This window comes from Maylandia zebra, linkage group LG9 (genome assembly GCF_041146795.1).
Source record: "Maylandia zebra isolate NMK-2024a linkage group LG9, Mzebra_GT3a, whole genome shotgun sequence".
Taxonomy (NCBI): Eukaryota; Metazoa; Chordata; class Actinopteri; order Cichliformes; family Cichlidae; genus Maylandia; species Maylandia zebra.
Window position 1 is genome coordinate 25923669 of NC_135175.1, and position 9476 is coordinate 25933144.

General features: G+C 38.6%; 1 long non-coding RNA gene across 1 annotated transcript; it reads right to left on the minus strand.

Moving 5' to 3' along the window:
* Positions 1-272: 272 nt before the first annotated feature.
* LOC106674659 (uncharacterized) lies at positions 273-7843 on the minus strand. Its single transcript, XR_003024566.2, has 6 exons — positions 7315-7843; positions 6746-6814; positions 3115-3185; positions 2959-2996; positions 2715-2876; positions 273-1315 (listed from the first exon to the last, which is right to left on the minus strand). It is a non-coding gene; the product is annotated as an uncharacterized LOC106674659 (long non-coding RNA).
* Between the last annotated feature and the right edge of the window lie 1633 nt (positions 7844-9476).

Here is a 9476-nt window from a genome sequence, read left to right on the forward strand (position 1 = left end):
TCCCAAGAACCCAAAGCAAATATGATAATGTAACTCAAATGCATTATGTTTATTTACTCATTGTATTTAGTATGTTTCAACTTAAACCATTAAATTTCTTGTACTAAGATGCTGTATTTATTCAAACTTATTTAAAGTGTTACATGCTCATATTCAAATTAAGTTAAATTAACTTAAATAGTTGTATTTAAACAACTTAATCCAATTGGGGAAACCGATTGCACCAAATGGTTCAAGTACTATTAACGCAAAACCAAGCTATTATTCTTTCCATTCAGTTTTTATTAACTTTAACTGCAGAGAAAATACAGAATGAATACAACCATACTTTCAGTCATAACCTATGACTGCTAAAGCCATTATCAAATAACAAATAATTAGGCATTTTAAAACTTGCACTTTTAGGGAATTTTGAATGTTTTTTGTAGCATTTTGAAAACCGATTAAATGTACAAAACACAAATTTAGTCATGTAGACCTGATACATAGGTGTACATCATAAAAAAACAATAGTCTAGAGGCAATTAGAGCCATAACAATCACAATTTTAAGTAACATTTAGTATAATAATGAAATCACATGCACTACAGCAATGCAACTATAGAAAACAGCTGAACTAAGGATGTCACTAACAAAAAGTATTCTCAAAGGTATTTGTGGCTTCGCAACAGTTTTGCCCAGACCTCGAGTGAACTGGCACTCATCACACAATTAAAAAATAAAGCATGAAAGTATACTGTACATATTGACTAATTATCAGTTATCTCGCAAAAGATTTCCATGTAACTAAAATATGTTTTTAGAAATAAGCTTAAGATTACACACTATGTGAAGATTTTTTTCAATCACAAACAAAACGTCAAATATGGATTTTCTCCTTATTCTTAGCTTTCTCCACATTGCCTTTTAGAAAGCTAATTACCCAGAACAAATAAAACTATTGAAGCCATTCACAGATAACTGAAAAAGCACGAATATAGTGACCAGTGAAAAACAAACATCATCTGCACAAGCTCATTTTTTAGTGTCTGCAATTTTGGTTTTAGTTGCTTTCTCTCATCGTCTAGCTTCAGCAACACTACTTGAATGAACTCAAAAAAGCCAGTATACTTCATAGGATAGCTCAGATGCAGAGCATAGATTAGCCCAAACAAAGACACCAGGGCATCAGTCCATGAGTGATGAGTCATAACAAACTGATCTTCAAGGTCTATGAACACTTGGCGTGGTGAGAAAGGAACTCCTCCAGGCACCTCCTCTTCATCGACATCAGCAACCAGAGCAATTCTATGGCTTCATAGAACTCAATTTCACCCTAAGATATAATACAGAGTGCACAATTATTCATCTGTAATATCTCTGTTAAAAGCATAAATACAAATGTTCAGGCACCTTTCTTCAGTTTTTCAAATTCTATATATCATAACATGTTTTAAGTTGACAGTGAAGGTTCATTTTTCATTCATCCAGGTAGTCAAATCAAGGATGAAAGAAGTTTATAAGTCATTCAACTTCACGTCTTCAACTTTCAACCCAAGTCCAGATGACTTATAAACTCCTTTCAACCTTTTTTAAATTCAAATGTGCAAATTATTGTAATACCAAAGTACCTTGCATGTTTTGAAAATCTCTGAGGTACATTGGTAGGCCGGCCAGAACTGCTGTTCTAGTTGCATAGATGTCGTTTGTGTCCTTATATATATATATATATATATATATATATATATATTAGGGCTGCCACGATTAGTTGACTAGTCACGATTACGTCGACTATCAAAATCGTCGACGACTGATTTAATAGTCGACGCGTCATTTGAAGCTTTGTAAGATCCCAAAAGCAGGAATAAGTAGCAGGATTTAAGAGTGTAATAACGGACTGAAACAGAAGATGGCAGTACTGCATGTACAAGGATGCCAGCTGCCGTTAAACCCTGAAGAAGAAGAAACTGTGTCCCAGAATTCATAGCGCGGCCCAGCAATGGCGGCAGCTAGTTAGTTTTAATATTACTCTTATTATTCTTTCTGGGTCACAAAATAAACGTTTAACATATTTTCAGGCGAGAATGTAGCTGTGTAAACCTCAAATATCTGCTCAGTTTATCAAGACACCACATATTTTCAAAAGCGCTCCGACGTTTTCGGAGGCGTCTGTTACCCACTAGCTCGATAGCTAGCCGGGGGCCATGAGAGCACCGGACTCCCGGCAGATCGTTTTCAAACCCACCGCCCTACTCAGGTTAAACATATACAAGTCACTTAGATAACTTAAAAATGTTATTGTTTGGCTTTTTTCAGTATTTTATTTGTTCCTGAGTAAATCGGCTGAGTTTATTAAACTCCACCGAAACAATCTGCACATTTAATTAGAATTCAATTAACTATCATCTTGTCTTTATTTTTAGTTAGCACAGACCTTAAACACTTAAAGCTGTAAGCTAATGATAGTTATATAAGAGCAGATGCTGCTGGTGCAATAAGCTGTACTTTTACGTTCAGTGGATGATGATCTGATTAGTCGACTAATCGCAAAAATAATCGGTGACTAGTCGACTATCAAAATAATCGTTTGTGGCAGCCCTAATATATATATATATATATATATATATATATATATATATATATATATATATATATATATATATATATAAATAAACAAACACATAACAGTGGCAACTGCCAAGCAAGCAGAATAATAATTAGTATCTTTTAAATACCTGTTTTCCATATGCCGACAAAAGCTGCTCCATCCTTTCACCGACCCGTCCAGTTTTCCTCTTTTTGTAAAGTCCAGTCAGCTGAGGAGCATAATCATCCAGCACAGCATAAAACACATGTGGCAGATTCTGATTGGTGATCCGATGAAATTCAAAGTAGAGCTGAAGAGAATTCCAAAAATATTATAAGCAAAACACAGCATACTATATGAGCAGCAAATGTTATATACATAGTTGTACTTACCTGTGTCTCATGAAAGAGTGCTGGCCATGGTCCCTCGCCTGGCAAAATTTGAGGTTATTGGATGAGGGCGATTAACTTTGTCAGAATGTTGGTATGGAAACTGCAGAATTGCTCTGTTTAAGTCTTCTAAGTTAAAATATCTCTTAGAAATCAAACCTTTAAACAATGTGCCAACTCCACTGAAATGACACCTTCAAACAGGTCGTGTAGGAAGTCAGGTGGGAAGCCTGTGACAGGATGAAAGAAAGAGAGATGGTCAGAAGGAACACAGGTGTTTTTAACACCATAGTTTTCCTTAATGTCATCATTCTGAAGCTCTTGCACAATAATTATCATGAGCATCTTTTGTTCTCATTACATAATTCCCTGTAACAGCATTTTCTGTTTGCATTTCTGTTTGGGTGGCATGACAAAACCTACAGAAATATGTAGACCAGGAAGATACTGCCAGCACTGGAAACGTGCTCGTCATCTCCGAGCATGAAGTAAGGAGAGCCTTCAAGAGAGTGAACACCAGGAAAGCAGCAGGACCAGACGGCATCCCAGGTCGTATCCTCAGAGACTGCGCATACCAGCTAGCTCCTGTGTTCACTGAGATATTCAACATCTCTTTATCTCAGTCGGTGATCCCCACATGCTTCAAAGAGTCCATCATTGTTCCTGTCCCGAAGAAACCCCACCCTGCTTCTCTCAATGACTATCGCCCTGTAGCCCTCACCTCAGTAGTGATGAAGTGCTTTGAACGCCTGGTCAGAGACTTCATCATTTCTTCACTACCAGACACACTGGACCCACTACAGTTCGCTTACCGTCCAAATCGTTCCACAGACGATGCCATCTCTCATCTCCTCCACACATCACTCACTCACTTGGACACTAGAAGGGGGAATTATGTTAAAATGCTCTTCATAGACTACAGCTCTGCATTTAACACCATAATTCCCTCCACACTCACCACCAAGCTGGAGCATCTGGGACTCAGCTCATCTATGTGTCAGTGGATCTCCAACTTCCTAACTGGCAGACCACAGGCAGTAAGGATGGGCGGACATGTCTCAGCCTCCACCACTCTCAGCACTGGAGCCCCCCAGGGGTGTGTTCTGAGCCCCCTGCTGTACTCTTTGTACACATATGACTGTGTGGCCACTACCAGCTCCACCACCATCATCAAGTTTGCTGACGACACCGTCGTGGTGGGCCTGATCTCTGATAACAACGAGACGGCCTACCTGAAGGAGATTAGGAATCTGGAGAACTGGTGCCAGAGGAACAACCTCCTTCTAAACGTCAGTAAGACAAAGGAGCTGATAGTGGACTTCAGCACTAAGCAGGAGAGGAACTACCAGACCCCCGTCATCAACGAGTGCCCAGTGGAGAGAGTGGACAGCTTCAAATACCTCGGAGTTCACATCACGCAGGACCTGTCATGGTCCTGTCACATCAACACCGTGGTGAAAAAGGCCCGACAGCGTCTCTACCACCTCAGACGCTTGAGAGACTTCCAACTGCCCTCCAAGGTGCTCAGGAACTTTTACTCGTGCACCATAGAGAGCATCCTGGCGGGAAACATCTTAACCTGGTTCGGGAACAGCACCATGCAGGACAGACGAGCTCTAGAGAGGGTTGTGCGGTCAGCTGAGCACACCATCCGCTCCGAGCTCCCTGACCTGCACTCAATCTACAGCAGGCGGTGCTGGACCAAGGCCAGGAAGATCGTGAAGGACCTCAGCCATCCCAACAACAGACTGTTCTCTCTGCTGAGGTCAGGAAAGCGATTCCGCTCCCTGAAGACCAACACAGAGAGACTGAGGAGGAGCTTCTTCCCGCAGGCGATACGGTCTCTCAATCACACCACCACACAGTACTGACCCACACATATGGTTCTTACACACACACTGGACTTTCTGGACTTTGGTTTTGCACAACACTGGTCACTATATTCTTCATTTCCGGTTAATACTTGTACAGCTGCTGTTATTGTGTATATATTTATTTATATTTAGATTTCTTCATACATTCTTATATAGTTCTATATTGTGTATTTTGTTGTACAGTTATTTTATTTTCAACTTTAATTTATATATTTTATCTTATTCTTCCCAGTTAAATTTACCCTTCATTCTAATTTGTGTTGTACAGTTATTTCATTTTTAACCTTAATTTATATTTTATTCCTTCCTAGTTAAATTTACCCTTTTTAATTTTTCATATTTATTTCCTATCTTATTCATAGCCTTTTCCTTTTTTGTTTTCTTTAGGTCACGAGCAGTTGTCCAAGCATTTCACTACATATCGTACTGTGTATGACTGTGTACGTGACAAATAAAAATTTGAATTTGAATTTTGAATTTGAATTTGAACTCTCATTGAAACCAGCAAGTCCATGGGCAGAAGGTTGTCTGCCACAACAGAGTAGACAGTGCCTTTAAGACATTCACCAAGAGTCTCAATGTAGGCACCTACTTCTTCAAGAGTTTTCAGATCATTTAAGAGTGGTGACAGCATTTCCTTACACCCAAACTGGCGTACATCATTGGAATTGCACAGCAGAGCAAGCTGGGTGCAGTGTAGAGCAGAACAAGATTTAACTGGAAAGTTTTCCAGTGTCCAATAAACTGCAAAGACTTTATGTATTTTCTTTGAGGTACCAAGTGGGTTTGTGATCAAAATCATCCACATAAAGTATCATTGACAATTTCTGTCCCTCTTGTGACAGTAGAACATTTTCCTGGTAGTAGGATCCATCACAAAATGACATGAAATGTCCAGGAATCTGTGTGGGTGCTTGTTTAATTTCTTCAAGCACATCATTTTTTTTCAACAACAATTGCAAAGATGTGAGAATAGGCACATACATATAAGTGTGCTTTGACGATTCAATTAAATACTCCACAGGTTTGACATATGGAAAATTTTCTTCATAATATGATTTCCTCCTCTTTGCTGTAGATAGTGGTCCTTCAGATGTGACACATTTATGTAAAACATTACTATCAGAAACTGCCTGACAAATCTCATCCACCAGTTTGTCCGTATATGTACAGTTGTGCTTTTTCAGTATATCTACAACTGATTTTCTAACCAAAGGTTGTGATAACAAAAACAACTGATCAATATGCTCAATAATCTCCTGTGTTGCTCTCTGGGACACATGGAGAAGGGTCTGCATTTTCAAGAAAAATCCAGCCAGATTGTATTGCAACTGCTCTTCTAAACCCTCAATTCCACTGATTTCACTGGTGGATGCCACTTGATTGTCATCTGATGACTCTATTGAATCAAGCTGCATGTCATCTTTTTGTTCTACATTTATAACACTTTGCACAATGCCTTCATCGTAACTTGTTGAATTTTGGTGGTCTCTGCATTTGTGGGCATTGAAGGTTGAGTAGACATTGGTTTTAAAATTGCAGTTCTTGAAAGGACATGGAACAGTTTCTTTTCGTTTTAAATGCCCCCTCAGATGGATAAACATTTGGCTTTCAATAAATGGCTTTTTAAAATTACACATAGAGCAACAAAATCCATAATTATTCAAATCTGGATAAGAACCGTCTTTTCTTTGCGTGGGAGTGTGCATTGTTGACATGTGTATCTTTAATGAATTAAATGTATTAAATGTACACATGCATGTGTTGTAGAGACAGGGTAAGGGTGAAATTGTGGAGTACTGACCATGGTTGAGCCGATAATGCTTCAACAACATGACTTTTATGGCAGTAGAAAAACTAGACAAACTACACAACTTGCAATTCCACATTTTGATACCAAATCGTTTTAAAATCACCTTTACTGGTTGTCTTTAGTGCAGTGCTGGATGATCTCTCGGCATGCTACTGCTCCTTCAATCGTCAGACTGTAATAACACAAAAGCCATGAGGACAGAAAGCTAGCAGAACAGTTTTTACTTTTACTTCACTTAAAAACAGTCAATCTGAATAACACAAGCTTGGAAAACAGTAAGATTTATTCTTGCACTACAGTTCATTTTCAATTCAGGTTGGTCAACTACTCTATACGTTATAAAATAATAAAGCAATTTTACACAAGTGAAGTACACAATAGGCTAACCCTTGGAAAGTACAGAGTCAGAAACGTTTAGGTTTGGTGCAGTGCAGCTTTGAAAAGGTAAATTATTTCGCGACTAAAATGCCACTAACCATCATATTCAAAATTTGTGAAGGCGAACTTGTCCGTTAAACTCTTAAAATTAACACTAAATAAATTTTCTACTATTTTCACTGTGTCAAAAGTAGGCTACATTTGAACTTGATAAAGGTCAGAGTCAGAAAAGCGTAAACACTGATTTTACCAAAGGTTTTGTGGCATGCAGTTTGCAAAAATCAGACTACTTACCAACTATTGATTGAAACAAGCCACCAACCGTTAATTTTTTAAATTGTGAAGGCAGACTCCATACAGCGCTAGGCGGGAATTGTGTGCTGGCAAGCTAAGTTACGAGCTACTACAACAAAGTAGTCTGATAAATTACAACGAAGTACAACTAAAACAAAGCAGTCTGATAAATGTACGTTTTGTATGCTAGAAGTAAGCATTAACAAAAAAACATAAAAATAACTTTATCTTGTACTTTCCACTCTCTTGACGAGGATCCTGTCTCATGGCCGACAAGTCCAGGCAAAACACTGGGGGCGGGGCTGTGGATGATGACTAATACAAATGAATTAGCACAACTTAAACAGTTTAAAGCAACAGTACTTAAAACGTTACAAAAACATAATGTGTACTTATTACAATAAAGTTATTATATCATATGTATACTTTTGGGTCTACCTAACACACTTCATGAAAGTTACTTTAACTATTTTTCAGAACTGAGTAAGAACAACTTACTTCTTTTAGTAAGATGCACTGTTGGGTTTTACAGTGCACTAGCAAAGTTAACTAATGTTAAACGACTAAACAAAAATGCGAATATTTAAGTGTCTTACTCTCTTAGTTAAGACTGGACTAACAACATTTTGGTCCTTCTTTTTTCACTCCCAGATGGATAGCTCCTTTTAATTTTCATGTTGTGGCTTTTGCTGTTGTCATAAGGTTTGTTTGCTTGCTCACCATGTGCAAGGGGAATCAGGAGGGGCACTTCCTCACACACACACACACACACACACACATGCAAAACCTGGCCTGTGGCCCTGAAGCAGTTGCCACCTTTGCTTGATGGTAAGCGGCGCCTCTGGGAATAATATATACTGTTGAGGTTGACTGGATAACTGAACACGGGTCTGACAATAGAATTGTAGTAAACAGACCAATGGCTGCAAATGCAAGCAAGCGAAGTGTAAAATAAAACAGAATAACACAGGAAATGACTAAAACAGCACAGGCAGGACTAACGCAAGGATGGAAAACTACTAACGTAAGTAAAACTGGCTGCGATAGGCAATAAACAACGGTTACCAAATATAAACAGCGAGTATATGACATGAGCAAAGACATGAGATTTATAATATAGCAACCTGCAATAGCATGGAAAAACGTATATTGAACAAGTATTTTCCCTGCCTACACATAGTGTTTCATGAACACACAGGAGGGAGGAACCAAACACGGGCAAGAGGTAAGCACCTGAAAAGCCAAATAACATGAAAACCAAATGAAATCAGAGAAGGCAGAGGATGAAAACAACACTAAAAACTACCTAAACTAATGAATAGCATGGGGACAAACCAGGGAGTAAAAGATTTTTGGTACTAATGTGAAAGAGCTGTGTGGCGAGATAGTGTTGTGAACATGAGGATGAATGGTTGTCTGTCCCTGTATTAGTCCTGTGATAGATTGATGACATATCTAGGGTGTACGTTGCCTCTTGCCTCTCTGCGACCCTGAATTGAATCAGCAGAAGAGGATTAATGGATGGTTATTGAAGAGCTTTTTTTTAAAAAACAAAAGACAAGATGTCACAGCACATAAAATATCGTCTCTCTGCCTCTTGTTTTGTTAGTGTGCTGGTTCTGCTCAACTTTTGTTTTGTTTGAGTGCAACAGAACACACAATAAATCCAATGCATCATCAAATTCCTGCTTCCCTCATGCCCAAATCAATTTAGATAATCTGCTAGGATGCCACTGATGTGGCACCAGTGACAAGTGCTAATATGCTCTGAAACATCACTGCACCTTCAAAGTCTATTAGATTAGGGCTTTGGATATTTATTAATATCAATTTTCATTCATGTATTATTCAGAATTTCTCAACTGACAAAGATTAGTTAGACTAGACAATGCTGAGGCCACCTGAGACGGGACACAGATGCTGATCCTGACACCAAATCTGCTTATTTAAACAAAAACTTTGGCTTACAAGAGAGAACAAGTAAAGCTGGAAGACAGGGAATAGAAAGGGGCTGCGTGCCACATGGAAAAGGGAAGTCAGAAGAAAGAGAGAAAGAAAGGGAGGAAGGAAGAAAAGCCAAGTATTGAGTAGATTTGAAGGTAAGACAGGGTATTGTAAATCCACCACAAACTCTCACAATCTCTTGGGGAACTGATCATCTC